Here is a 17,038-nt window from a genome sequence, read left to right on the forward strand (position 1 = left end):
GGGGAAAACAAGCGACACCTGGAGGGGGTGGAGACAATAACAATGACAGGTGAAACAGATTGGTGTGTGACAATCTCCTGTAACAATATACATAGTCTCTATCACCACAACCTTAATTTATGAGCCCCCCTCAGATCTCCAATGCAGTCACTTTCCATCTAACCCATACATTAGTCACTGCTCCTAATTTACAACCACAGTTAGAAACATACTAAAACATTCTCAAACATTCTCAAAACAATTTAGTCAATATACATCAGTCCCTCCTCTGGATCAATAATCACACTGATGTTCCACAAAACTAAAAACAAATTGACTAAACAAGAAAGAGAGAAAACAAAAATGTTAATAGCTGCACATCACCCATGGATGCGACCAACATTAAAAGTCTGAATACATTGTAAATCAGAAGGAGAAGAAACAACCTCATGGTTAACCAGAACTATCATCCAGTGACTCTAACAACCTCCTTGTCGGAGGACACTTAGAAATCATGTTTCTGGAGCCTCCCCCAGCCTAATCTATTTGAGTGGCTCCCATTCAAAAGCAACTCTCTCTCATTGTATCTGAATCATAACTACAACATGTTAGCAATGATCCCACCCAAATTCAGAATGACAGTCCTCTGTGCTTACTTTGAGACTATGACTCAAATTCCTGCTTCTTAAGCTTAGCACATCATTCCGGTTAGAATGTACATTCGTAAACGGAACCTTCTATTGTCGTTTATAACTCTTCACATTACAACCTCCCTTAGTCCCTGGCTTCCTGTCGCAAGTGGCCTAGTAATGAAAGATCAGTATCACAATGTATCCTTAGTCTAAACAGTTCGTAGTGAATAGACCCCCTTTCCCCTTGTCTGTCCTGCTCCCGGCACATATCATTCCAGCGTGTCTATTTCAGATGTTGTTCACAGGTCAACTTCCCAACGGACACAGATAGAAGTGTTAAAAGTCACACCTCTCTCTTCAGCCGATTAGGCCGACTAATAACTAATCAACTTAGATTACAACTATTTATAATTTCCTAAGGAAATAATAACATTTCAAAGTAATGGTACACTTTGAATAGAGACTGGTGTCTCTCAGTCATTTTATAATTAAATCCCACCTCTTACTGTCATTTCCAGTGAGATTGATCAAATCAAATCAAATCAAATCAAATTTTATTTGTCACATACACATGGTTAGCAGATGTTAATGCGAGTGTAGCGAAATGCTTGTGCTTCTAGTTCCGACAATGCAGTAATAACGAGCAAGTAATCTAACTAACAATTCCCCAAAAAAACTACTGTCTTATACACAGTGTAAGGGGATAAAGAATATGTACATAAGGATATATGAATGAGTGATGGTACAGAGCAGCATAGGCAAGATACAGTAGATGATATCGAGTACAGTATATACATATGAGATAAGTATGTAAACCAAGTGGCATAGTTAAAGTGGCTAGTGATACATGTATTACATAAGGATGCAGTCGATGATATAGAGTACAGTATCAACGTATGCATATGAGATGAACAATGTAGGGTAAGTAACATTATATAAGGTAGCATTGTTTAAAGTGGCTAGTGATATATTTACATAATTTCCCATCAATTCCCATGATTAAAGTGGCTGGAGTAGAGTCAGTGTCATTGACAGTGTGTTGGCAGTAGCCACTCAATGTTAGTGGTGGCTGTTTAACAGTCTGATGGCCTTGAGATAGAAGCTGTTTTTCAGTCTCTCGGTCCCAGCTTTGATGCACCTGTACTGACCTCGCCTTCTGGATGACAGCGGGGTGAACAGGCAGTGGCTCGGGTGGTTGATGTCCTTGATGATCTTTATGGCCTTCCTGTAGCATCGGGTGGTGTAGGTGTCCTGGAGGGCAGGTAGTTTGCCCCCGGTGATGCGTTGTGCAGACCTCACTACCCTCTGGAGAGCCTTACGGTTGAGGGCGGTGCAGTTGCCATACCAGGCGGTGATACAGCCCGCCAGGATGCTCTCGATTGTGCATCTGTAGAAGTTTGTGAGTGCTTTTGGTGACAAGCCGAATTTCTTCAGCCTCCTGAGGTTGAAGAGGCGCTGCTGCGCCTTCCTCACGATGCTGTCTGTGTGAGTGGACCAATTCAGTTTGTCTGTGATGTGTATGCCGAGGAACTTAAAACTTGCTACCCTCTCCACTACTGTTCCATCGATGTGGATGGGGGTGTTCCCTCTGCTGTTTCCTGAAGTCCACAATCATCTCCTTAGTTTTGTTGACGTTGAGTGTGAGGTTATTTTCCTGACACCACACTCCGAGGGCCCTCACCTCTTCCCTGTAGGCCGTCTCGTCGTTGTTGGTAATCAAGCCTACCACTGTTGTGTCGTCCGCAAACTTGATGATTGAGTTGAGGCGTGCATGGCCACGCAGTCGTGGGTGAACAGGGAGTACAGGAGGGGGCTCAGAACGCACCCTTGTGGGGCCCCAGTGTTGAGGATCAGCGGGGAGGAGATGTTGTTGCCTACCCTCACCACCTGGGGGCGGCCCGTCAGGAAGTCCAGTACCCAGTTGCACAGGGCGGGGTCGAGACCCAGGGTCTCGAGCTTGATGACGAGCTTGGAGGGTACTATGGTGTTGAATGCCGAGCTGTAGTCGATGAACAGCATTCTCACATAGGTATTCCTCTTGTCCAGATGGGTTAGGGCAGTGTGCAGTGTGGTTGAGATTGCATCGTCTGTGGACCTATTTGGGCGGTAAGCAAATTGGAGTGGGTCAAGGGTGTCAGGTAGGGTGGAGGTGATATGGTCCTTGACTAGTCTCTCAAAGCACTTCATGATGACGGATGTGAGTGCTACGGGGCGGTAGTCGTTTAGCTCAGTTACCTTAGCTTTCTTGGGAACAGGAACAATGGTGGCCCTCTTGAAGCATGTGGGAACAGCAGACTGGTATAGGGATTGGTTGAATATGTCCGTAAACACACCGGCCAGCTGGTCTGCGCATGCTCTGAGGGCGCGGCTGGGGATGACGTCTGGGCCTGCAGCCTTGCGAGGGTTAACACGTTTAAATGTCTTACTCACTTCGGCTGCAGTGAAGGAGAGACCGCATGATTCCGTTGCAGGCCGTGTCAGTGGCACTGTATTGTCCTCAAAGCGGGCAAAAAACTTATTTAGTCTGCCTGGGAGCAAGACATCCTGGTCCGTGACTGGGCTGGGTTTCTTCCTGTAGTCCGTGATTGACTGTAGACCCTGCCACATACCTCTTGTGTCTGAGCCGTTGAATTGAGATTCTACTTTGTCTCTGTACTGGCGCTTAGCTTGTTTGATAGCCTTGCGGAGGGAATAGCTGCACTGTTTGTATTCAGTCATGTTACCAGACACCTTGCCCTGATTAAAAGCAGTGGTTCGTGCCTTCAGTTTCACACGAATGCTGCCATCAATCCACGGTTTCTGGTTAGGGAATGTTTTAATCGTTGCTATGGGAACGACATCTTCAACGCACGTTCTAATGAACTCGCACACCGTATCAGCGTATTCGTCAATGTTGTTGTCTGACGCAATACGAAACATCTCCCAGTCCACGTGATGGAAGCAGTCTTGGAGTGTGGAGTCAGCTTGGTCGGACCAGCGTTGGACAGACCTCAGCGTGGGAGCTTCTTGTTTTAGTTTCTGTCTGTAGGCAGGGATCAACAAAATGGAGTCGTGGTCAGCTTTTCCGAAAGGGGGCGGGGCAGGGCCTTATATGCGTCGCGGAAGTTAGAGTAACAATGATCCAGGGTCTTTCCACCCCTGGTTGCGCAATCAACATGCTGATAAAATTTAGGGAGTCTTGTTTTCAGATTAGCCTTGTTAAAATCCCCAGCTACAATGAATGCAGCCTCCGGATAAATCGTTTCCAGTTTGCAGAGAGTTAAATAAAGTTCGTTCAGACCCATCGATGTGTCTGCTTGGGGGGATATATACGGCTGTGATTATAATCGAAGAGAATTCTCTTGGTAGATAATGCGGTCTACATTTGATTGTGAGGAATTCTAAATCAGGTGAACAGAAGGATTTGAGTTCCTGTATGTTTCCTTCATCACACCATGTCACGTTGGCCATAAGGCATACGCCCCCGCCCGTCTTCTTACCAGAGAGATGTTTGTTTCTGTCGGCGCGATGCGTGGAGAAACCCGCTGGCTGCACCGCTTCGGATTGCGTCTCTCCAGTGAGCCATGTTTCCGTGAAGCAGAGAACGTTACAGTCTCTGATGTCCCTCTGGAATGCTACCCTTGCTCGGATTTCATCAACCTTGTTGTCAAGAGACTGGACATTGGCAAGAAGAATGCTGGGGAGTGGTGCACGATGTGCCCGTCTCCGGAGTCTGACCAGAAGACCGCTTCGTTTCCCTCTTTTTCTGAGTCGTTTTTTTTTTTTGGTCGCTGCATGTGATCCACTCGGTTACACTGGTTGTAAGGCAGAACTCAGGATCCGCATCGCGAAAAACATATTCTTGGTCGTACTGATGGTGAGTTGACGCTGATCTTATATTCAGTAGTTCTTGTCGGCTGTATGTAAAGAAACCTAAGATGACCTGGGGTACTAGTGTAAGAAATAACACGTAAAAAAACAAAAAACTGCATAGTTTCCTAGGAACGCGAAGCGAGGCGGCCATCTCTGTCGGCGCCGGAAGTCAAGCCAGGCCTCACTGAAATCAGGCCTCACTGAAAAAGGCAGTATACATGGCATTCGACACCATTCAAATATTTCCTCTCCCCGTCCGTTCCCTGACCTTTGGAAACCATTTAAATACCTATCAAAGCATTTCCATACTTCTGCACACCCAATATAAAACTGAATTGAAAAAACCCCATCCAAAATAAATCCCACACTCCTGTGTCACCACTGCTATCGCATACATTGTGTGTGTGTGTGCTGGTGTGTGTGTGTGGTAAACCATTTGGAAAAAAACAAAAATGGCCAGGCTTTACCTTGCTTAATTTAGCTTGTACTACCCTTGACAAAATTCACACCCATATGGTATTATATATGTCTCTCTATTCCATAACTATGTACATATATCCTGGTATAGTTAATAGGCCAATGTCCAATCAACATATGTAATAGCTGTTTCAAATTAGATTGTTCCTGTTAACCATTCTAAATGTAATAGTTTTTCCTGTCACAAATGTAGTCAATTTCTCAGGAGAAGAAATCAATGATATCTGATCCCAGGAATCTAATAAAAAGTTGTTTGAGACATGGTCAACAACAGTTGAAGTTGAACGTTTACATAAACCTTAGCCAAATACATTTAAACTCAGTTTCACAATTCCTGACATTTAATCATAGTAAGAATTCCCTGTCTTAGCTTCATTTAGGATCATAGCTTTATTTTAAGAATGTGAAATGTCAGAGAATGATTTATTTCAGCTTTTATTTTATCACATTCCCAGTGGATCAGAAGTTTACATACACTCAAGTAGTATTTGGTAGCATTGTCTTTAAATGGTTTAACTTGGGTCAAACGTTTCGAGTAGCCTTCCATAAGCTTCCCACAATAAGTTGGGTGAATTTTGGCCCATTCCTCCTGACAGAGCTGGGGTAACTGAGTCAGGTTTGTAGGCCTCCTTGCTTGCACACGCATTCTCAGTTCTGCCCCCAAATCTTCTATAGGATTGAGGTCAGGTCTTTGTGATGGCCACTCCAATACCTTGACTTTGTTGTCCTTAAGCCATTTTGCCAAAACTTTGGAAGTATGCTTGGGGTCATTGTCCATTTGGAAGAACCATTGCAACCAAGCTTTAACTTCCTGGCTGATGTCTTGTGATGTTGCTTCAATATATCCACATCATTTTCCTACCTCATGATGCCATCTATTTTGTGAAATGCACCAGTCCCTCCTGCAGCAAAGCACCCCCACAACATGATGCTGCCACCCCCATGCTTCACGGTTGGGATGGTATTCTTCAGCTTGCAAGCATCCCCATTTTTCCTCCAAACATAATGATGGTCTATTTTTGTTTCATCAGAACAGAGGACATTTCTCCAAAAAGTACGATATTTGTCCCCATGTGCAGTTGCAAACCATAGTCTGGCTTTTTTTTATAGGTTATGTCGATATAGGACTCGTTTTACTGTGGATATAGATACTTTTGTACCTGTTTCCTCCAGCATCTTCACAAGGTCCTTTGCTGTTGTTCTGGGATTGATGTACAATTTCCTCACCAAAGTACATTCATCCCTAGGAGACAGAACACATCTCCTTCCTAAGCGGTGTGACGGCTGCGTGGTCGCATGGTGTTTATACTTGGTAACTATTGTTTGTACAGATGAACGTGGTACCTTCAGGTTTTTGGAAATTGCTCCCAAGGATGAACCAGACTTGTGGATGTCTCCAATTTTTTTTCTGAGGTCATGGCTGATTTCTTTTGATTTTCCCATGATGTCAAGCAGATGCACTGAGTTTGAAGGTAGGCCTTGAAATACATCCACAGTTACACCTCCAATTGACTCAAATGATGTCAATTAGCCAACAGAAGCTTCTAAAGCCATGACATCATTTTCTGGATTTTTCCAAGCTGTTTAAAGGCACAGTCAACTTAGTGTATGTAAACTTCTGACCCACTGGATTTGTGATACAGTGAATCATAAGTGAAATAATCTGTCAGTAAACAATTGTTGGAAAAAATGTCTTGTCATGCACAAAGTAGACGTCCTAACCGACTTGCCAAAACTTTAGTTTATTAACAGGAAATTTGTGGAGTGGTTTAAAAACGAGTTTTAATGACCCCAACCTAAGTGTATGTAAACGTCCGACTTCAACTGTTTGTCTCCCTTAGCACACATCAGATAATACAGTGTTCCATTAAGTGGAATGGACCTCATTTCAAATAAAAATCCCAGAGCCCCTTTCTAGTAATCCTATCAGTTTAACCTGTTGCATTAGTTTAATAAAATACAAAACTGCTGTGTTGAACCTTCAGAAAGTTGGTGCAGTCTTATCAGCTTGATAGTCAATACTTATTTAATTCTTCTTGTATTACTGGACACTGTTCCACGTAATGGAAACAGATAAGGAAACAGATAATAATTTCTTGAATACATTAACTTCCTGCTCAAATTCACTGGTGTTACCTAACTATATAACCAAGCAACGGTAATGTTTCTTCATAGCTTTACTTCAAACGTCCCACTGCCTGCTTGCTTTCAACCGCAGCTAATCTTTTCTACAACCTCAAGGCTCAATGCCTCTACTCATCATATTATTGAAACCTCAGTCTTTCAAATGACTCAAATTTTGCATCATTAGAGTGCTATAATAACACACAAATTATACATTACCATTCACATACTGTCAACACTCATTATGTTTACATAAATTCTCCATTATCAATATCACTATATATTTTTTATCATTAACCCCTGCTTCACACTCATTAATCATCCACCATTCCAAGATTAACCTGTAATGCGCCAAATGTAGAATACATTAATCAATCCAAACAATTCAAATTCGAAATTCATACTTTCCAATTAATTAACTGTTTGTTACCTTCCTTAGTCTACATCTCTTCCCTTAAACTCAGAAAGCTCTCTACAATCTCAACCATAACACCTCTCTTTTCACTAACGTTTATGTTACCAGGGGAATTTTTATTTCAATTATAGTCAAAACAAACCTAATTCTACTTTTACAGGGAGGCCACTTTAACTTCTTTGGGATAGGGGGTGGTATTTTGACGTTCGGATGAAAAGCGTGCCCAAATTAAACCGCCTGCTAGTCAGGCCCAGAAGCTAGGATATGCATGGAATTGGTAGATTTGGATAGAAAACACCTTAAAGTTTGTAAAACTGTTAAAATAATGTCTGTGAATTTAACATACCTTAAATGGCAGGTGAAACCCCAAGGACAAACCCCCCCCAAATCATCCTACCACTGATTTCAATCCCTGGCACTTTTATAATAGGGCAAAATCGTGCCTGGTTGCAGTTCTTAGGGCTTCCACTAGATGTCAACAGTCTTTAGAAAGAGTTTCAGGCTGGTTTTTGGAAACATTTGCCAGAAATTGTAGATTTTCTAGGTGGCACCCATTTTGGCTGTAGTGTTTGGCTGTAAAGCATAATTTCAAAATCTGAGATGACAGGTTGATTAACAAAAGGCTAAGCTGTGTTTCACTATATTTCACTTGTGATTTCATGAATATGAATATTTTCTAGTAATATTTTTTGACCGTTGTGCTATGCTAATAAGTGTAATTGATGACAATTCTCCCGGATCCGGGATGGGTAGTTCCAAGATTAAGCTTCTGATTCTGGTTTTATGTGATTGTGCCAAGTCATAATTGCCTCCCTAAATTATTTATTTGATTTGAATTCTCCGTTAACAGGGTAATGTTGCCCAACATTATCCAGTTTACTCTTTCATATTCGAGCCGAATTGATAGAATTTCATGCGCTTCTTTCAGCGACTCCAGGATTTTATTAAAATTATTGCGCCTGTTTCTAGATTTTTATTTTGTTTTTTGAGTATAGTCTTACTTCAAATGTTCCAATTTCAATATACTGTATATTCTTCCACCTTTCAATACAGTATGCAATTTTCAATGGCCTTACCGGGCAATCGCTGATGTCGTCTTGACATTTATTACTAAGTTACTATAATGTTCATGTATTTTACAATGTATCCTAACTGTTCTTCTGTTCTGATCTTCTAGTATCATATTCCTTCAATGGGTACATTTAATTCAGCGCACTATCCACTGATTTATTTTCCGGTCTGAACAGTCCTCTATTCATCTATTTATAGAGCGGTAACTACAGATTTAATTTCCTGTCCGAGCAGACCTCTATCAATCAATTTGTATGGTGGTATTCATGCTTATGACTATCTGTCTAAGCAGTCCCTTTATCAAACACCTGCTTATACAGCACTTTCCTGATTCTCCTCCTTGACACAGAAAAACAATATTACACAGGATGTTTACCCATCCAAGCTGACCTTATCGATTTCAGGATTTCTATTTAATTTTATTCGACCATGCAGATGGACAGTTACCACCTCAAACTAGATTGAACAGAACAGTCAACAGGGCAGACAGATAACCTGAACGAGACTGACCACCAACCCCAGCTGAGCGACTGAGTGAGCCGGACAAATTGAATGACCCGCCGACATGGACCGATTGAAACAGACAAATGGGCTGCGTACGCGCGCAACTAGGTCTAATCAAACATATCCGGCCAAACGAAATCAGACGACACAGTCACAACTCAGACAGACTGAACAAACTGGTCAGATGAACCGCCCAAACAAATCAAAGGAATAACCCCACTCAACTGAGTCATCCAAGACAGATGAAGCACATACCTCTCCCTCTGCAATTGGCCACACACCAATTACTATACTATATATTCACGAATGCAACCCTCAAAAGCTTTAGTATTCCCCTAATATTTTGCATTTTATTGAACTCAAAAGCTCCCAATATTTCTTTGGTTCGTCAAATTTGGAGACCCACTCAGTGACCTACCGCTGAAACAGGTTCCTAGACTGGACCTCACAAGAACTCTAGTACTATAGGTAAGCACTCAGCTTACCATATTACAAGTAGCTACTTGTGTTTTGTGCAGTCCATCCAGGAAGCCCATCCACAGCTGCAGATTTTCACCATCTCTGGTCCCTTTTCGCCACTCCTGGCAAGCTCGCCATTTATGTCGTGGAAAAATTCAGTCAATCCTATTTCACAAAATCCGGAGCCTTATTCTACATTGTAGAATAATAGTGAAGACATCAAAACTATGATATAACACATGGAATCATGTAGTAACCATGTTAAACAAATTAACATTTATTTTTGAGGACTTTCTCTTGTGGTGGGAGGAACTCATGAAGAATTAGAATGTTTTAGGCTATTATTTGGGGAGAGAAATATGATGATGCATCTAGTGATGACAACTCGTTGAAAGTATTTTTGGGGTAGTTGAAAAACTATGTAGAATAGAGTGACTCCTGGCTGTCTCCAGTTGCACCTGCTGTCTCAACCTCTGAATGCTCGGCTATGAAAAGCCAACTGAGATTTACTCCTGTTGCACCCTCAACATCCACAATGATTATTATTTGACCCTGCTGGTCATCTAAGAATGTTTGAACATCTTGAAGAACAATCTGGCCTTAAAACATCTTGATGCACCCATCCCGTTAGCGGGATCATTTTCATCAACCACCGCTGAATTGCAGAGCGCCAAATTCAAATTAAATGACTAAAAATATAAAATTTTCAGGAAATCACAAGTGCAATATAGCAAAACACAGCTTAACTTGTTGGTAATGCACCTGGCGTGTCAGATTTCAATAAAGTTTTTCGGCGAAAGCATACCAAGCGTTTATGTAAGCACATCTCTCTCAGTAGACAAAATATTACAAACAGCTAGCAGCCAGGTAGATTGGTCACGAAAGTCAGAAAAGCAATAAATTAAATCGCTTACCTTTGATGATCTTCGGATGTTTGCACTCACAAGACTCCCAGTTACACAATAAATGTTCCTTTTGTTCCATAAAGATTATTTTATATCCAAAATACCTCCATTTGGTTGACGCGTTATGTTCAGAAATCCACAGGCTCGAGCGGTCACGACATCACAGACGTAAATTCCAAATAGTATCCGTAAGGTTCGTAGAAACATTTCAAACATTTTTTATAATCAATCCTCAAGTTGTTTTTACAATGTATAATCGATAATATATCAACTGGAAATATAGCTTCTTCAATAGTAGAGAGAGAGAAAATGGCTGCACCAAGCTGATGCGCATACAAAACACTGCTGGCACCCAGCCATACAATGACGCGATGTGATCTTTCTCGCTCATTTTTCAAAATAAAAGCCTGAAACCATGTCTAAAGACTGTTCACACCATGGGGAAGCCATAGGAAAAGGAATCTGGTTGATATCCCTTTAAATGGAGCGAAGGCAGGCTAGGGAACATGGAGCTTTCAAAATAGAAGCCTCTTCCTGGTTTGATTTTCCTCAGGTTTTTGCCTGCAATATCAGTTCTGCTATACTCACAGACAATATTTTGCTTTAGAAACTTTAGAGTGTTTTCTATCATAATCTGACAATTATATGCATATTCTAGATTCTGGGCCTGAGAAATAGGCAGTTTAATATGGGTACGTTTTTCATCCAAACATCAAAATACTGCCACCTACACTCAAGGGGTTAATGGCGATGTACTCTTATAATCTCCACCCGGCACAGCAAGAAGTGGACTGGCCACCCTTCACAACCTGGTTCCTCTCTAGGTTTCTTCTTAGGTTCCTGCCTTTCTACATCTGCATTGCTCGCTGTTTGGGGCTTTTGGCCGGGTTTCTGTATAGCACTTTGTGACATCTGCTCATGTATAAAGGGCTTTACAAAGGAATTTGCTTGATTGATTGAATAGGTTTGTATGTAGACCTACTGATAACTAGCCAAATTCAAATACAGAAATACTCATTATAAAAAGTCAGAAAACAAAACATATTTTACATAGGTTTAAAGATTAACTTCTTGTGAATCCAACCACGGTGTACACCTGTTGTATTCGGCGCACGTGACAAATAAACTTTGATTTGATTTTGGGAATACAAATGTTTGTTTAACATTTTGTCCTGAATACAACGTGTTATATTTGGGGCAAATCCAAAACCACACATTAGGGAGTACTACACTTCATATTTTCAAGCATAGGCTGCATCAAGTTATGGGCATGGTTGTAATAGTTAAGGACTCTGGAGTTTTTCAGGTTGAAACAATTAAGTGAACGGAGCTGAGCACAGGCACAATCCTAGAGGGAAACGTGGTTCAGTCTGCTTTCCACCAGATACTGGGAGACTATTTAACCTTTCAGCAGGACAATAACCTAAAACACAAAGCCAAACCTACACTGGAGTTATCAGGAATAAAGGTAAGTGCAGACTGTGTGAAGTAACAATGTTTATTGTAACCATAGGGGCAGGCAAACGACAGGTCAATGCATGCATTGCATTGACTTTTAAATTCGGACAAAACAGAGATGCTTGTTTAGGTCCCAAGAAACAAAGAGATCTTCTGTTGAATCTGACAATTAATCGTAATGGTTGTACAGTCGTCTCAAATAAAACTGTGAAGGACCTCGGCGTTACTCTGGACCCTGATCTCTCTTTTGACGAACGTATCAAGACTGTTTCAAGGACAGCTTTTTTCCATCTACGTAAACATTGCAAAAATCAGAAACTTTCTGTCCAAAAATTATGCAGAAAAATGTATCCATGCTTTTGTAACTTCTAGGTTAGACTACTGCAATGCTCTACTTTCCGGCTACTGTGATAAAGCACTAAATAAACTTCAGTTAGTGCTAAATACAGCTGCTAGAATCCTGACTGGAACCAACCAGCCTCCCTACACTGGCTTCCAATCAGGCAAGGGCTGATTTCAAGGTTTTACTGCTAACCTACAAAGCATTACATGGGATTGCTCCTACCTATCTCTCTGATTTGGTCCTGACGTACATACCTACACGTACGCTATCATAGGTACACTCCAACTGTGAGAGAAAAATCCAGAAAATCACAAAGTATGATTTTTAAGTAATTCATTTGCATTTTATTGCATGACATAAGTATTTGATCACCTACCAACCAGTAAGAATTCTGGCTCTCGCAGACCTGTTAGTTTTTCTTTAATTAAGAAGCCCTCCTGTTCTCCACTCATTACCTGTATTAACTGCACCGGTTTGAACTCATTACCTGTATAAAAGACACCTGTCCACACACTCAATCAAACAGACTCCAACCTCTCCACAATGTCCAAGACCAGAGAGCTTGTGTAAGGACATCAGGGATAAATTGTAGACCTGCACAAGGCTGGGATGGGCTACAGGACAATAGGCAAGCAGCTTGGTGAGAAGGCAACAACTGTTGGCGCAATTATTAGAAAATGTTCAAGATGACGGTCAATCACCCTCGGTCTGGGGCTCCATGCAAGATCTCACCTCGTGGGGCATCAATGATCATGAGGAAGGTGAGGGATCAGCCCAGAACTACATGGCAGGACCTGTTCAATGACCTGAAGAGAGCTGGGACCACAGTCTCAAAGAAAACCATTAGTAACACACTACGTCATCATGGATTAAAATCCTGCAGGGCACGCAAGGTCCCCCTGGTCAAGCCAGCGCATGTCCAGGCCCGTCTGAAGTTTGCCAATGACCATCTGGATGATCCAGAGGAGGAATGGGAGAAGGTCATGTGGTCTGATGAGACAAAAATATAGCTTTTTGGTCTAAACTCCACTCGCCGTGTTTGGAGGAAGAAGAAGGATGAGTACAACCCCAAGAACAACATCCCAACCGTGAAGCACGGAGGTGGAAACATCATTCTTTGGGGATGCTTTTCTGCAAAGGGGACAGGACAACTGCACCATATTGAGGGGAGGATGGATGGGGCCATGTATTGCGAGATCTTGGCCAACAACCTCCTTCCCTCAGTAAGAGCATTGAAGATGGGTCGTGGCTGGGTCTTCCAGCATGACAACGACCCGAAACACAAAGCCAGGGCAACTAAGGAGTGGCTCCGTAAGAAGCATCGCAAGGTCCTGGAGTGGCCTTGCCAGTCTCCAGACCTGAACCCAATAGAAAATCTTTGGAGGGAGCTGAAAGTCCGTGTTGCCCAGCGACAGCCCCGAAACCTGAAGGATCTGGAGAAGGTCTGTATGGAGGAGTGGGCCAAAATCCCTGCTGCAGTGTGTGCAAACCTGGTCAAGAACTACAGGTAACGTATGATCTCTGTAATTGCAAACCAAGGTTTCTGTACCAAATATTAAGTTCTGCTTTTCTGATGTATGAAATACTTATGTCATGCAATAAAATGCAAATTAATTACTTAAAAATCATACAATGTGATTTTCTGAATTACAGACCTCTACATGCTTTGTAAGTAGGAAAACCTGCAAAATCGGCAGTGTATCAAATACTTGTTCTCCCCACTGTACATTGTACATTGTCAGTAGAAAGGCCTTACTGAAGAACTCAGAAACATTTAACAGGATGCCACCTTTCCAACAAGTCAGTTTGTCAAATATATTCCCTGCTAGAGCTGCCCTGGTCAACTTAAGTGCTGTTATTGCGAAGTGGAAATGTCTGGGAGCAACAATGGCTCAGCCAAGAACTGGTAGGCACACAAGCTCACAGAACTGGACCGTCGAGTACTGTAGGGTATAGCTCATAAAACATTGTCACAGGCTCTAACGAGTCCCAAACTGCCTCTGGAAGCAATGTCAGCACAAGAACTCTTTGTTGGAAGCTTCATGTGGGTTTCCATTGCCGAGCAGCCACACACAAGCCTAAGATCACCATGCGCAATGCCAAGCGTCGGCTGGAGTGGTGTAAAGCTCGCTGCCATTGGACTCTGGAGCAGTGGAAATTACAGACCTCTACATGCTTTGTAAGTAGGAAAACCTGCAAAATGGGCAGTGTATCAAATACTTGTTCTCCCCACTTTTATGTCTATGGAGATTGGATGGCTGTATGCTCAATTTTATACACCTGTCAGCAATAGGTGTGGCTGGAATAGCCTTATCCACTAAGTTGGACACTAAGGTGTCCACATACTTTGGTTCATATACTGTATGTCAAAGATTCAGAACGGGACGGTTGCTTCGCAAGTCCCATTAACTAGATGTTAATTGTACGTAAAGTACAATTGATTGAACTTGCTTTAACTCTTCAAGTATTTCTGTGGTTGAGGTAGAAGTAAAACTTTTAAAGCAAGCAGTTTCCTAGTATGTATGGTTTTGAAAAATGTTATGGTTGGGATAGTGTCTGCAGTAGTAATGGTGGTGACTGGTTATAGTTGAAAAAGTAGCTAGATCAATAGTTAGAATAGCCTGAACATATGAAAGTTGGTTTGGTGTACTTGCTTGAACGGTTCCAGTGTTACTTTTTGTTGAGTTATATTACGCTAATTTATATAGTTGTAGTTGATAGAAAAAGTTGTAAAGAATTTGAATTTAGGAAAGCATGAACCTGTGAAAGTTGGTTTGGTTTCTCTAGCTTGAACAGATCAAGAGTTACAATTATTGTTGGTAGGTATTACATGCTAATTTATTTACATTTAAATAGTTATCATTTATAGCGCAGACCAGAGCTAGTGCGAGCGAGAGCTAGCTAGCTACTCCCAGGACCAGAGCTAGTGCAGACCAGAGCAGTAGTTTTGGTCAGAAGTTGTGTTGCTGTGGTCATTAGTTGTGGTGGTCAGTAGTTGTGTGGTTGTGGTCAGTAGTTTTGATGTTGTAAGTAGTTGTGATCCGTAGGGTCAGATAGTTGTGGTGAGTAGTTTTAAGCTTATGGTCAGTAGTGGTGTGGTTGCGATCCTTAGTTGCATGGTTCAGTGGTTGTGGTCAGTAGTTGCTTAGTAGTGGTCAGTAGTTTTGGTAAGTGGGCTGGTGATTCAGTAGTTGTGGTCAGTAGTTGTGTGGTTATGGTCAGTTGTTTTGTAGTCGGTAGTTGTGGTGCAGTGGTTGTGGTCAGTAATTGTGGTCAGTAGTTGTGTGGTTGTGGTCAGTAGTTGTGTAGTTGTGGTCAGTCGTTTTGTGGTTGTGGTCAGTAATTGTGGTCAGTAGTTGTGTGGTTGTGGTCAGTAATTGTGGTCAGTAGTTGTGTGGTTGTGGTCAGTAGTTGTGTATTTGTGGTCAGTCATTTTGTGGTTGTGGTCAGTAATTGTGGTCAGTAGTTGTGGCCAGGTGGTTGTGGTCAGTAGTTATGGTAATTATATGTGTGGCCTGTAGCTGTGTGGTTACGGTCAGAAGTTGTGTGGTTGTGGTCAGTAGCTGTTACTAGATGTAGTCAGACGTTGTGTGGTTGTGGTCTGTAGTTGTGTGGTTCAGTTGTTGTGTGGCCAATATTTGTTTGTGGTTTGTAATTGTGATCAGTAGTTGTGGCCAGGTAGTTGTGGTCAGTGGTTTTGGTGGTCAGTAGATAAGGTGATTAGAAGTGTGGCCAGTAGGTGTGTGGTCAGATCTTGTGTGGTTGTGGTCAGTGGTTGTGGTCACTAGATGTGGTCAACAGTTGTGTGGTTCTGGTCAGAAGTTGAGTGGTCAGTAGTGTAGTCAAAAGTTGTGGTTTTGGCCAGTAGATGTGTGGTTATGGACAGAAGTTCTGTGGTTGTGGTCAGTCATTTTGGTCAGTAGTTGTGTTTTTGTGATCTGTAGCGATCAGTAGTTTTGTGGTCGGTAGTTGTGGTTCAGTAGTTGTGGTCACTAATTGTGTGGTCATTGGTCGTGTGGTTGAGGTCAATAGTTGTGCAGTTGTGGTCAGCAGTTGTGGTTAGTAGTTGAGTGGTCAATAGTTGTGTGGTTGTGGTCAGTAGTTTTGTAGTCAGTAGTTAAAGGCAGGCATAGGCTACTGACAATGAACACAATTGCATTTTATTGATGTCAATTTGAATGTACAGAGATACCGTGACGAGATCCTGAGGCCCGTTGTTGTGCCATTCATCCACCACCATCACCTCATGTTTTAGCATGATACTGCACGGCGTCATGTTGCAAGGATCTGTACACAATTCCTAGAAGCTGAAAATTTCCCAGTTCTTCCATGGCCTGCATACTTATCAGACATGTCACGCACTGAGTATGTTTGGGATGCTCTCAAACAACGTGTTTGACAACGTGCTCTAGTTCCTGCCAATATCCAGCAACTTCACACAGCCATTGAAGGAGAGTGGGACAACATTCCACAATTAACAGCCTGATCAACTCTATGCAAAGGAGGTGTGTCTCACTGCATGAGGCTAATTGTGGTTACACCAGATTAGGGCTGTGGCAGTCAGGAAATTTCATCTGCTGGTGATTCTCAAGCAAGTAACTGTTGGTCTCACGGTAATTGACTGTTAATTAACATAAACACATTTAGCATCTCCTGGCATATAGCCTACAAGCCACTGATGCAGACCTTTGGAACATCTATATTTTAAAAAGTACAATACATCCATTATTTATTTTAGACAGGTCTAAAGAAACATCATAGTAAGAAAATGTAGTCTATTTCAGAAGAACAGAATAGCATCCTCTGAGTTGTCCTTATG

The sequence above is a fragment of the Oncorhynchus tshawytscha genome, linkage group LG04 (assembly GCF_018296145.1).
Source record: "Oncorhynchus tshawytscha isolate Ot180627B linkage group LG04, Otsh_v2.0, whole genome shotgun sequence".
NCBI classification, from domain to species: Eukaryota; Metazoa; Chordata; class Actinopteri; order Salmoniformes; family Salmonidae; genus Oncorhynchus; species Oncorhynchus tshawytscha.